The 12,080-nt window shown below is 42.8% G+C and overlaps 1 non-coding gene across 1 annotated transcript; it reads left to right on the top strand.

The window, feature by feature from the left end:
* The first annotated feature begins 666 nt into the window (after nucleotides 1-666).
* On the top strand, nucleotides 667-741 carry Trnap-cgg. The gene has a single exon. It is a non-coding gene; the product is annotated as a tRNA-Pro (tRNA).
* Nucleotides 742-12,080: the final 11,339 nt, after the last annotated feature.

The raw sequence follows: 12,080 nt of genomic DNA, 5'->3' as shown, positions 1-12,080 counted from the left end.
CACAATGCACCTAATATGAAAAAAGTATGTGTTTGGGGGTGTCCGGATATTTTTGATCACATAGTGTAATTTGGCACGATATCTCTCAGGAGGACAGCCCACAACTCTGTCGAATCGATGGTTGCATAGCAGTCGGCGGTGGACCAACGTGTTCTTGACTTACTAAATTTGTGAAGCTGTTTCTCTTGAAAAAACCATCCAGTTTGAAACTGTAATCATTTTCAGAATGAGATTTTCACTCTGCAGCGGAGTGTGCGCTGATATGAAACTTCCTGGCAGATTTCTCAGGAGAGCTTCTGTAAAGTTTGGAAGGTAGGAGACGAGGTACTGACAGAAGTAAAGCTGTGAGTACTGGGCGTGAGTCGTGCTTCGGTAGCTCAGTTGATAGAGCACTTGCCCGCGAAAGGCAAAGGTCCCGAGTTCGAGTCTCGGTCGGGCACACAGTTTTAATCTGCCAGGAAGTTTCATATCAGCGCACACTCCGCTGCAGAGTGAAAATCTCATTCTGGAAACATCCCCCAGGCTGTGGCTACGCCATGTCTCCGCAATATCCTTTCTTTCAGGAGTGCTAGTTCTGCATAGTTCGCAGTAGAGCGTCTGTAAAGTATGGAAGGTAGGAGACGAGGTACTGGCAGAAGTAAAGCTGTGAGTACCGGCCGTGAGTCGTGCTTCGGTAGCTCAGTTGGTAGAGCACTTGCCCGCGGAAGGCAAAGGTCCCGAGTTCGAGTCTCGGTCGGGCACACAGTTTTAATCTGCCAGGAAGTTGTAATCATTTTATTTGTCTGTAAATGTACATCACACCTACCGATTTCCGTGCCGTTCTCATAATTCCTTCGTGGTGCGTCTTTTTCTTTTTCTCCTTAGAATTGACAGCACGTGAAATAAGGATTTTTTTTTTATTTCACTGGTTTCTACGTAGTCAGAAACGCCGTGATGTAAGATGGGTAAAATGAAAGAATACGAATTTTTTGCATACATCTGAAGTGTGTTATGTGTGAAGCAGAATGTAAGAGGGTTGTACTCAGAAATGACAAATCGCCGTGGTGGTGATCGCATCTAAGGATGACTCAGGTTAAGCCATTCAAATTTTAGTCAAATACAACGAGATTATTAGCACACAAATCTGTATGGTGTGACGTTACCAGGGATGTGATGAGAGATTAGGGTTTCACGTTCCGTCTACGACGAGGTTATTGAACTCTAATCGTCATCATGAATCGCATTGTGAGGTTCTGCACCTCATCGCACAGAAGCGACTTGTGCGTGCCTATGGTGGTGCCCACAAATTGCAGGACAGTAGCACAAAGCGGAAATTTTACGCCGGTTGCGGCGAGACTATCACCCCATACAAGTTTGATGGCTCATATTGGCGTCCACTCCCTGAATTTGGAGCGAGCAGTAAGGTGTGTAAAAGCTCCATTCGCCCTGTTGATGAGCTGCGTGAATAAATTATCAGCGCTATTGACGCGCTGGCCGCCGAAACGACATCGGATAATATTCCCCGCCAGGCGATTTCATTTCTGTCGCTGCTCCCATTCGTCTGATCGGATTATAGTTTTCGTGGAATGTCCCGCCGGCAGGGACTTTACTAGCGTAAATATATATGTATCGCCTGCACTTTCCGCCGTGGTACCAGTTACTTGAAAGTGCATTTTTTTCTGGGGATGTCTGTGTATCAGAGGATCATATTGGCGTTTTACTTCTCACATCCTGGTTTAAGTTTGCTGTGGTTTCCTTAAATTACTTCAGGAAAATTCCGGCAGGGTTCCTACCATAAGGCTGCGGCTAACTGTTTGTCCCATCCGTGTCAAATTAGACCTAGTAATGTGTAAGTAACTGCACACAGGATGCTTCAAATAGGGTATTTTTCTCTATAACTGACGAAATAATAAGTTAATGCAATATTATTTTAAATAGGTAAACGTAAATTTATATTAATATTAAATATGGAAACGCTTTCTAATTTTCTCCAAAATTGTATTTATTCATTCACGAAACGACTTTCGGCTTCTTAGCCCATTTTCAGGTGACAAATGAATGTCGTAAACACAGATAAAAGTGATATGCGACTTACACAGATATTATTTGCACGGAAAGGACAAAGAAAATGACAGAACGTTTACGTAGGTAAACTTTAGACCTTTTGACACATACAAATAATTACATTAACATGTGGCAGACAGACATATCGTAGTTTTCAGCTACACAAGCGACTACACTAAAATCCAACAAAGGATTTCGAATTGATGTTACCGTACGATAAAGTTTCAAACCTAATGAACAGTAACACACAGTATGAATGCCACACTGGTTATGAATAGCTAAGTCTGGGATCCTTTCGAAAGTATTGACGAACGGCGAATGTTCAGAGAAGATCAGCGTAATTCGTCACTGAGAAGACGTAAAATGTTTGCAGTGGGCTTTGAGTCCTCAAATAGCTATCCTAGTTTATAATTACTATTAAAAACAGTCTTGATCACGATTTATTTTACAAGGTGACCGGTTTCGACCACTACTGTGGTCATCTTCAGACCATTGAGTAGGAACCCCTTTCTGTTGGAGAATCACAACAGGAAGGGGTTCCTACTCAATGGTCTGAAGATGACCACAGTAGTGGTCGAAACCGGTCACCTTGTAAAATAAATCGTGATCAAGACTGTTTTTAATAGTAATTATTTACAAGACATTGATCACTGCTGTTCCCATAATGCATTCAAAAGTTATCCTAGTTTAGATTTCACGCAGTCTCCTAAAAATATTTTCCTTCCAGTGACAGGATTTTTCGGTAAGTTTAAATCTTCATTGGAAAGGCATCATCACTGGCCTAAAATTTTAATATACAGGATGGACTAAACGGCTCAGCTCACATCATCCGCCGCTGTTGGGGGTGATTAAAATCGCGTTGCCATTCGTAAGGTACACGAAACATTTTCCAGACCAGATTTATTTTACACACCTTTTACTTGTAATAGCTGTCTGAAGAATGTGTCCAACTAGGGGCAGGGGAAAGCAGCTTCCTAAACGGAACTCACATTCTGCCCTGTCATACGAATAGACGTTTCAGTTCAGCATCAGTTAGGGAAAAAAAAAGTAATCGATACTGACCAGTAACAAGTGTACCCAGAGTCATCTGTCGTGAAATATCAAACTTAATTCGCCAGCCCCTGTAGCCCAGATTCTGTGTACGTTCTTATCTCTCTCATATTATTACAAACGGTTTATTGGTGTTTCTTGTTAACTATGTGTTGGAAACAGTTCGTACGTTCTTTTAATTTATGAGAAAATATGAGTTTGTTCTTTTTTTCGTATCGTATGGGAAGTCCTACCAATCTGTTGCGGCTCTACATCTTTAGTATAGCACTGAGGATTTTCTTATTGATTTAACCGCTCGAAAGGGTGCCCCAGGGACCACCTAAGTTCAATTTAACTCCTCTAACGTTTAAGTTAATTAAATAACCTTTCATTTCTGTATGAGAAAAAAATTTAAAACATTTGACAGATTTTTAAAATTCGGTCAGTTGATGATCTCGATACTATGAAACGGTATTCCGTTTGTAGGATGCCGGGCGGAGTGACCCAGCGGTTCTTGGCGCTACAGTCTGGAACCGCGCGACCGCTACGGTCGCAGGTTCGAATCATGCCTCGGGCATGGATGTGTATAATGTCCTTAGGTTAGTTAGGTTTAATTAGTTCTAAGTTCTAGGGGATTGATGACCTCAGAAGTTAAGTTCCATAGTGCTCAGAGCCATTTGGGCCCGTTTGTAGGAATTTTGTATCTACTTCTCTGAAGTGGCACCTTTAACAACTAATGTTGTGTATTTTTTTTTCATGAACCAGTGGCACTCTCTGCTTTATCTGGTCCCCCAGCTTTTTGATGTACGCCTATCATCGTGTATCGTCATTTCTGTTGAACACAGTTGCTCTTACTATCCACAGGAGTCATTTTGTACTATCTGGATCTGACGTAGCTCGTAGTCGCTGATTAACTCCAATGTAAGGTAGCATATACTATTGTCGCTTTACAGAGATCAGCATTTATATCTATGTCCAGTTCTCGACTTCAGAAGAATGGAAAGGATTGGTTGCCCCACGCACATAGATCTTTGACGCTTCTCTTGGCCGTGCTGTTTCAAAGTAATATCCTTGTCAAAAGTTACGCCAAGGCTTTTGGCTGCTGTCCCCAATTCTATTTGTGGCAATTTAACTTGAAACATGTTTTGTTATGATCATGGGTCACGTTTTGGTGAAGTAGGTTGCGGTTCAGCAATCTGGATGCACAGCTTAATAGAGAACAGCAATAAATATGGAAAAGCTCTTAGTTCAGCTTTTCCCACATTAGCAGGTTTTAAGCAGATACGCGCGGTGAAGTAAGCGGGGAAGGCTGGTTCCGCCCCGACGGAAACAATAGCAAGTGCGTCGGCACCACGGAAAGAGGCCTTTCGCAGTAAGCTGTTTGTTTTGTCAGTATCGACTTTCTCGCAGCGGGGTCGCACGCCGAGTGATATCGACCAGTGTGTCGACTACGCTCGCAGTCGCTGCGCAGCGTGTTCCCTCGCGATAACGCCGGCCTGAGGTCGAGCGGCCGGTTCAGGGAGGATTTATGCGTCTGCTCGCATAGCAGCGACTAAGTAGGAGCTCTAGAGATGAAACGGCATTCGTAAAGCGGAGGAATAATGCCGCATTATGGAGACGGACGGTTCGAAAGAGTGCAGATAACATAAGCCAGAGGGAGCTGAAAGCGAACAGCTGATTCTTTTGTGTTTCGCCAGAGGACGTCTAAAATGCAGGAATGAAGCTTAGAGACAAACTTTCATAAAACAACTGTGGAAATCCCCTTTTGTTGTCATTTCTGAGGGTAGTAAGGTCACCAGGAAAAGTATTAGTCACAAACTCGCAAGAGCACATTGGTCACTCCAGAGTGCTGTACATAGCGTAGAACTGGCGCTATATACAGGGTGTTACAAAAAGGTACGGCCAAACTTTCAGCAAACATTCCTCACACACAAATAAAGAAAAGATGTTACGTGGACATGTGTGCGGAAATGCTTAATTTCCATGTTAGAGCTCATTTTAGTTTCGTCAATATGTACTATACTTCCTCGGTTCACCGCCAGTTGGCCCAATTGAAGGAAGGTAATGTTGACTTCGGTGCTTGTGTTGACATGCGACTCATTGCTCTACAGTACTAGCATCAAGCACATCAGTACTTAGCATCAACAGGTTAGTGTTCATCACGAACGTGGATTTGCAGTCAGTGCAATGTTTACAAATGCGGAGTTGGCAAATGCCCATTTGATGTATGGATTAGCACGGGGCAATAGCCGTGGCGCGGTACGTTTGTATCAAGACAGATTTCCAGAACGAAGGTGTCCCGATAGGAAGACGTTCGAAGCAATTGATGGGCGTCTTAGGGAGCACGGAACATTCCAGCCTATGACTCGCGACTGGGGAAGACCTAGAACGACGAGGACACCTGCAATGGACGAGGCAATTCTTCGTGTAGTTGACGATAAACCTAATGTCAGCGTCAGAGAAGTTGCTGCTGTACAAGGTAACGTTGACCACGTCACTGTATGGAGAGTGCTACGGGAGAACCAGTTGTTTCCGTACCATGTACAGCGTGTGCAGGCACTATCAGCAGCTGATTGGCCTCCACGGGTACACGTCTGCAAATGGTTCATCCAACAATGTGTCAATCCTCATTTCAGTGCAAATGTTCTCTTTACGGATGAGGCTTAATTCCAACGTCATCAAATTATAAATTTTCACAATCAACACGTGTGAGCTGACGAGAATCCGCACGCAATTGTGCAATCACGTCATCAACACAGATTTTCTGTGAACGTTTGGGCAGGCATTGTTTGTGATGTCTCTTGATTGGGCCCCATGTTCTTCCACCTACGCTCAATGGAGCACGTTATCATGATTTCATACGGGATACTCTACCTGTGCTGCTATAACATGTGCCTTTACAAGTACGACACAACATGTGGTTCATGCGCGATGGAGCTCCTGCACATTTCAGTCGAAGTGTTCGTACGCTTCTCAACAACAGATTCGGTGACCGATGGATTGGTAGAGGCGGACCAATTCCATGGCCTCCACTCTCTCCTGACCTCAACCCTCTTGACTTTCATTTATGGGGGCATTTGAAAGCTCTTGTCTACGCAACCCCGGTACCAAATGTAGAGACTCTTCGTGCTCCTATTGTGGACGGCTGTGATACAATACGCCATTCTCCAGGGCTGCATCAGCGCATCAGGGATTCCATGCGACGGAGGGTGGATCCATGTATCCTCGCTAACGGAGGACATTTTGAACATTTCCTGTAACAAAGTGTTTGAAGTCACGCTGGTACGTTCTGTTGCTATGTGTTTCCATTCCATGATTAATGTGATTTGAAGAGAAGTAATAAAATGAGCTCTAACATGGAAAGTAAGCATTTCCGGACACATGTCCACATAACATATTTTCTTTCTTTGTGTGTGAGGAATGTTTCCTGAAAGTTTGGCCGTACCTTTTTGTAACACCCTGTATATGTCAACGCACTGTCTGACAAAAATATGAAGCACCCCAAAGAGAAGGAGGAAACAAAATGGATCTTCATGAGGTAAGAGAGTATGTGATGTTATTTCGGTTATTATACAATAGTGTCAAATTTACAAAGATCTTTGTAGTATGGGCGCCCTAACCAGAATGACTTTGCTTCCCAGATGGCCTGGATTTATGCAGTGATTTGGTTGGAAAGGGTTGCGTGAAGCAATCGTGTCCTCCCCTGAGTCAAACTGTCCCGCAACTGTTGTAAATGGTAGTTGATATCCATAGTACTGGCAGCGGGACGGAATTGGCGCCCGAGCTGGTCCATCATACATTCTACTGGAAACGGATCTGGCGTTCTTTGTAGCCACAAGAGTACTTCGACTCCTGCATACAGTTCGTAGGGACACGTATGATGGATGGACGAGCATTATCCTGTTAAAAAATGTCACCTCGATTATGTCGCATGAGAGATAACACATGAGGACTCAGGAGGCCTGTGAAATACCGTTGTGCCGTTAGAGTACCCTCGATCACTACCATCCGTTATCTGAAGTTAAATCCAATGGCTCCCCACACCATTAGACGACAATCAACACGAAATGCCTCTCCGAAATATAGGAAGAATGGGACCACTCCCCAGCTCGCCGCGTTACTCACCAGGTATGGTCATCCGGAATCGTGCAGAAGGGTGATTCATCGCCGATCACAATGTGACGCTATTCAAAAGCATTCCATGCTTCCCGGTCACAGCGTCAGGCCAAACGCAGCCGTTAGTGTTGTCAGTAAAACGAAAAACGAGCCCGAAGTCGTAAATTTTACTTTTTTTACTCACTCGTTGATTATTTTCGGGCCGGGACGCATTTTTAAATCATCCTACAGCTATGAAAACCAAATTTACATTCGTGTGTAATACAGGTATTACCAAATTTTTTAAAAAATGGCTCTGAGCACTATGGGACTTAACATCTGAGGTCATCAGTCGCCTAGAACTTAGAACTAATTAAACCTAACTAACCTAAGGACAACACACACATCCATGCCCGAGGCAGGATTCGAACCTGCGACCGCAGCGGTCGCTCGGCTCCAGACTGTAGTGCCTAGAACCGCACGGCCAATCCGGCCGGCACCAAATTTTTTAAGCATATGCCAAAAATGCAGGACATATCGTTTGAAGACTTACGTAACATAGTCAAAAATGGTATTTCTGAATGTAAAAACCATGTCAAAAATGTGCAACGAACAGTTACAGCGCATACAGATAACTGGTAGTCCACTCGTTCCGCTGTCATAAGGAAACCTCGGGCGGGAGGAGCCCTATCAGGTTATAGGAAACTTTTTTTAAATTTATTAAAATGTTTTCCAACCATCAACAAACAACAGTTAATGCAATAAACTTATAAGGCCCCTCCACCCCCCCCCCCCCCTACAATACACTCCTACCCTAAACACACGTATGATTGTGGTTATGCTATGCCTTCCTCAGCATGGCAAGTACAATTTTGGTGGGTTGTGAAAGACAAATTTGTGGTTTAATGTCTGTTTTTACCTGGGACATGTTAGAAAAAGTTACTTATTTGTAATTTCTGCTTCCAGTCACTTTTTTATTATTTTTTTGTTTATGTTTAATCTGACAAAATACAACGCGTTTCGATCATGTTCTGTTAATCTTCAGGCGTTTATACGTACATACATACATACATACAAACGTTACTTAAAAATAAATTGTCTTAATCTACGTAGATTAACCTAGAACATAATCTAGGTTAAGACAATTTATTTTAAGTAACATTTCTCTCTGATGTATGTATGTATAAACGCCTGAAGATGAACAGAACATGTTATGAAACGCGTTTTCTATGTTAAATTAAACATAAAACAAAACAAAAAAATAAAAATGTGAGTGGCAGCAGAAATTGCAAGTAAATATTTATCCCACACAGTCACGGTTCACAAACGCAGCCATTATGGCCGAAAATAATTAGAAAAAGTTATTTTATCTTCACTTAATTTGTAAAGTTTGTTACAGTTTTTTTGCTTGTAAAGGGTCGGAAGTAATGAACATTTTTATTCTGCTGTTATTTGGGTTTCTCTTAATACTAATGTTGTTGTTCACATTTAATGATTTCGACGTTCCAACATCGCATCCAATTTTGTAATACGCGCCGTATGTGGCGCGGCTGTGTTTTATTGTTCAGTGATTTTAAGTATTTGTTGTTGTAAAGGTTTTAAAAGTATTAATTTTATTGTTGACTAGTAAAGTTTTGTATTAACTTTTGTGTCCTTAATGGCTGGAGAACATTTTTATAAATAAAAAAGGTTTCCTGATACTGACAGGGCGCCCCTTCCCGGTGTTTCCTTAGTGCCGCGGAAGGAGTAGACTGCCAATTATCTGCATTCGCCGGAACTGTTCGTTGCACAGTTTTGACATGGTTTTCACACCTTCAGAAACACCATTTGTGACTGTGTTACGTAAGTCTTCTACATCTAGATTTATACTCCGCAAGCCACCCAACGGTGTGTGGCGGAGGGCACTTTACGTGCCACTGTCATTACCTCCCTTTCCTGTTCCAGTCGCGTATGGTTCGCGGGAAGAACGACTGCCGGAAAGCCTCCGTGCGCGCTCGAATCACTCTAATCTTACATTCTTGATATCCTCGGGAGGTATAAGTGGGGGCGAAGCAATATATTCGATACCTCATCCAGAAACGCACCCTCTCGAAACCTGGATAGCAAGCTACACCGCGATGCACAGCGCCCCTCTTGCAGAGTCTGCTACTTGAGTTTGCTAAACATCCCCGTAACGCTATGACGCTTACCAAATAACCCTGTGACGAAACGCACCGCTCTTCTTTGGATCTTCTCTATCTCCTCTGTCAACCCGACCTGGTACGGATCCCACACTGATGAGCAATACTCAAGTATAGGTCGAACGAGTGTTTTGTAAGCCACCTCCTTCGTTGATGGACCACATTTTCATAAGACTCTCGCAGTGAATCTCAACCTGGCACCCGCCTTACCAACAATTAATTTTATATGATCATTTCACTTCAAATCGTTCCGTGCGCATACTCCTAGATATTTTACAGAAGTAACTTCTACCAGTGTTTGCTCCGCTATCAAATAATCATACAATAAAGGATCCTTCTTTCTGTGTGTTCGCAATACATTACATTTGTCTATGTTAAGGGTCAGTTGCCACTCCCTGCACCAAGTGCCTATGCGGCGCAGATCTTCTTGCATTTCGCTGCAATTTTCTAATGCTGCAACTTGTGTGTATACTACAGCATCATCCGCGAAAAGCCGCATGGAACTTCCGACACTATTCACTAGGTCATTTATGTATATTGTGAAAAGCAATGGTCCCATAACACTCCCCTGTGGCACGCCAGAGGTTACTTTAACGTCTCTAGACGTCTCTCCATTGAGAACAACATGCTGTGTTCTGTTTGCTAAAAACTCTTCAATCCAGCCACACAGCCGGTCTGATATTCCGTAGGCTCTTACTTTGTTTATCAGGCGACAGTGCGGAACTGTATCGAACGCCTTCCGGAAGTCAAAGAAAATGGCATCTACCTGGGAGCCTGTATCTAATATTTTCTAGTTCTCATGAACAAATAAAGCGAGTTGGGTCTCACACGACCGCAGTTTCCGGAATCCATGTTGATTACTACAGAGTAGATTCTGCGTTTCCAGAAATGACATGATACGCGAGCAAAAAACATGTTCAAAAATTCTACAACAGATCAATGTCAGAGATATAGGCCTATAGTTTTGCACATCTGCTCGACGACCCTTATTGAAAACTGAACTACTTGTGCTCTTTTCCAATCATTTGTTACCTTCCGTTCCTATAGAGACTTACGGTACACGGCTGTTAGCAAGGGGGCAAGTTCTTTCGCGTACCCTGTGTAGAATCGAATTGGTATCCCGTCAGGTCCAGTGGAATTTCCTCTGTTGAGTGTTTCCAGTTGCTTTTCTATTCCTTGGACACTTATTTCGATGTCAGCCATTTTTTCGTTCGTGCGAGGATTTAGAGAAGAAACTGCAGTGCGGTCTTCCTCTGTGAAACAGCTTTGGAAAAAGGTGTTTGAAATGATATTTTCTGTATTTTTGGCATATGCTCAAATATAGTAATACCTGTATTATATATGAGTGTAAATTCGGTTTTCTCTCCTATAGGAAAATTTGAACTTTGATTTCGCCCCGAAACCAGTCATCGAGTAAATAAAAAAATTAAAATTTGCAACTTTGGACTCGTTTTTCGTTGTAATGTTGCAGGAAGTGCATTACTTGTTCTCAGGAGGCAGGCGCAGATGTGAAGAGATTGCGATGTGCTTGACCCCCAGTACAACAATCTTCCCTTGTGATGTTAAGATGTGGTCTTCCGCAACCTTCATGTCGAGTATGCATGCCCTCGTTTTCCAATGCAGTCCAATACTGCTCGACTGTTGTACCCACAAATCTGAATATTAACGATATGACCAGCCGCCCAAATGGAAGACGACAATGGAGCCCCTTCAAAATCTGTCAAGTGCTGATAAAGCTGTCACACACGAGTACGCGGAATCTTCCTGTCCTTCACGGTGATCACTCAACATGTGATTTCGTTCACGCCCGTCATATACCCTATCGGCCCCGTTAAAAACCCTAACAACGAACAACACTATTGCACTCTGGTGTCAACTGTAACCATTTACATACCCGCCGAAGCTGGATATCGTGTACGAAGCTACATTGACATCCGACCGTGTCATATAGTGAAACGTATAATATACGTAGTATATAAAAAGGGTCAAAAGAGTTGGAGAGATTTGTTTCGCGTGATACACGGAGCCTCGGCGAAAAACGCTTACCGCAGAGCTTCGATCTGAAGTTCTTGTGCAACAGCGCGCTACGTGACATCTAGCGGCCGTTCTGGAAGTCACGACTCCCGGTCCGGCAACTTTAGGATTTCATTATCTCGCTGCAACAAGTGCATTATCGCCGTGGAAACGAATTTCGCCTGTGGAAACTAAATGCAGTTTTACAGCTCTAAGCGTCGGTATTTCCTACTAAGACAGAACAATCGTGACGTTTTACCTCTGAAAGGGAAAGAGTACAGCTGTTGATCACTGCAAAACAGAGTAGGTACTGGTGGAAGTACGTATTTTTGGTTCTCCTAAATATTTAAAAGAACTTGCAGAAATATTGTAACAGTTACACATGCAAGGCCCAGTTTGACATCTTGGTAACATTGGGTAAAAATCATACAATTATTATTAGACGAGCTTTATACTAAACTAATTTTGCATACTTTTACCCTATGCTGTGTGTGCTTTTATCTCCAACTGAAGAAAATAAAAAGAATTACAAATAAATCCATACATAAACGAATTACGAACTGTTTATTTTTCGGTGAATTCAAAAAGTTAAATCATGCTGGTCTGAGAGTAAATTAAAAAAAAATGTTTATCGAGGGAAATGCAGTGCTTCTCCGTTGTCTGTTCTTCCTCCAATGAAGTTTTTGTGAATCATCCGAAGCGCTCACTACCTTTGCCACT

The sequence above is a fragment of the Schistocerca americana genome, chromosome 2 (assembly GCF_021461395.2).
Source record: "Schistocerca americana isolate TAMUIC-IGC-003095 chromosome 2, iqSchAmer2.1, whole genome shotgun sequence".
Classification (NCBI taxonomy): domain Eukaryota; kingdom Metazoa; phylum Arthropoda; class Insecta; order Orthoptera; family Acrididae; genus Schistocerca; species Schistocerca americana.
This window is presented reverse-complemented; position numbering and strand designations above follow the sequence as displayed.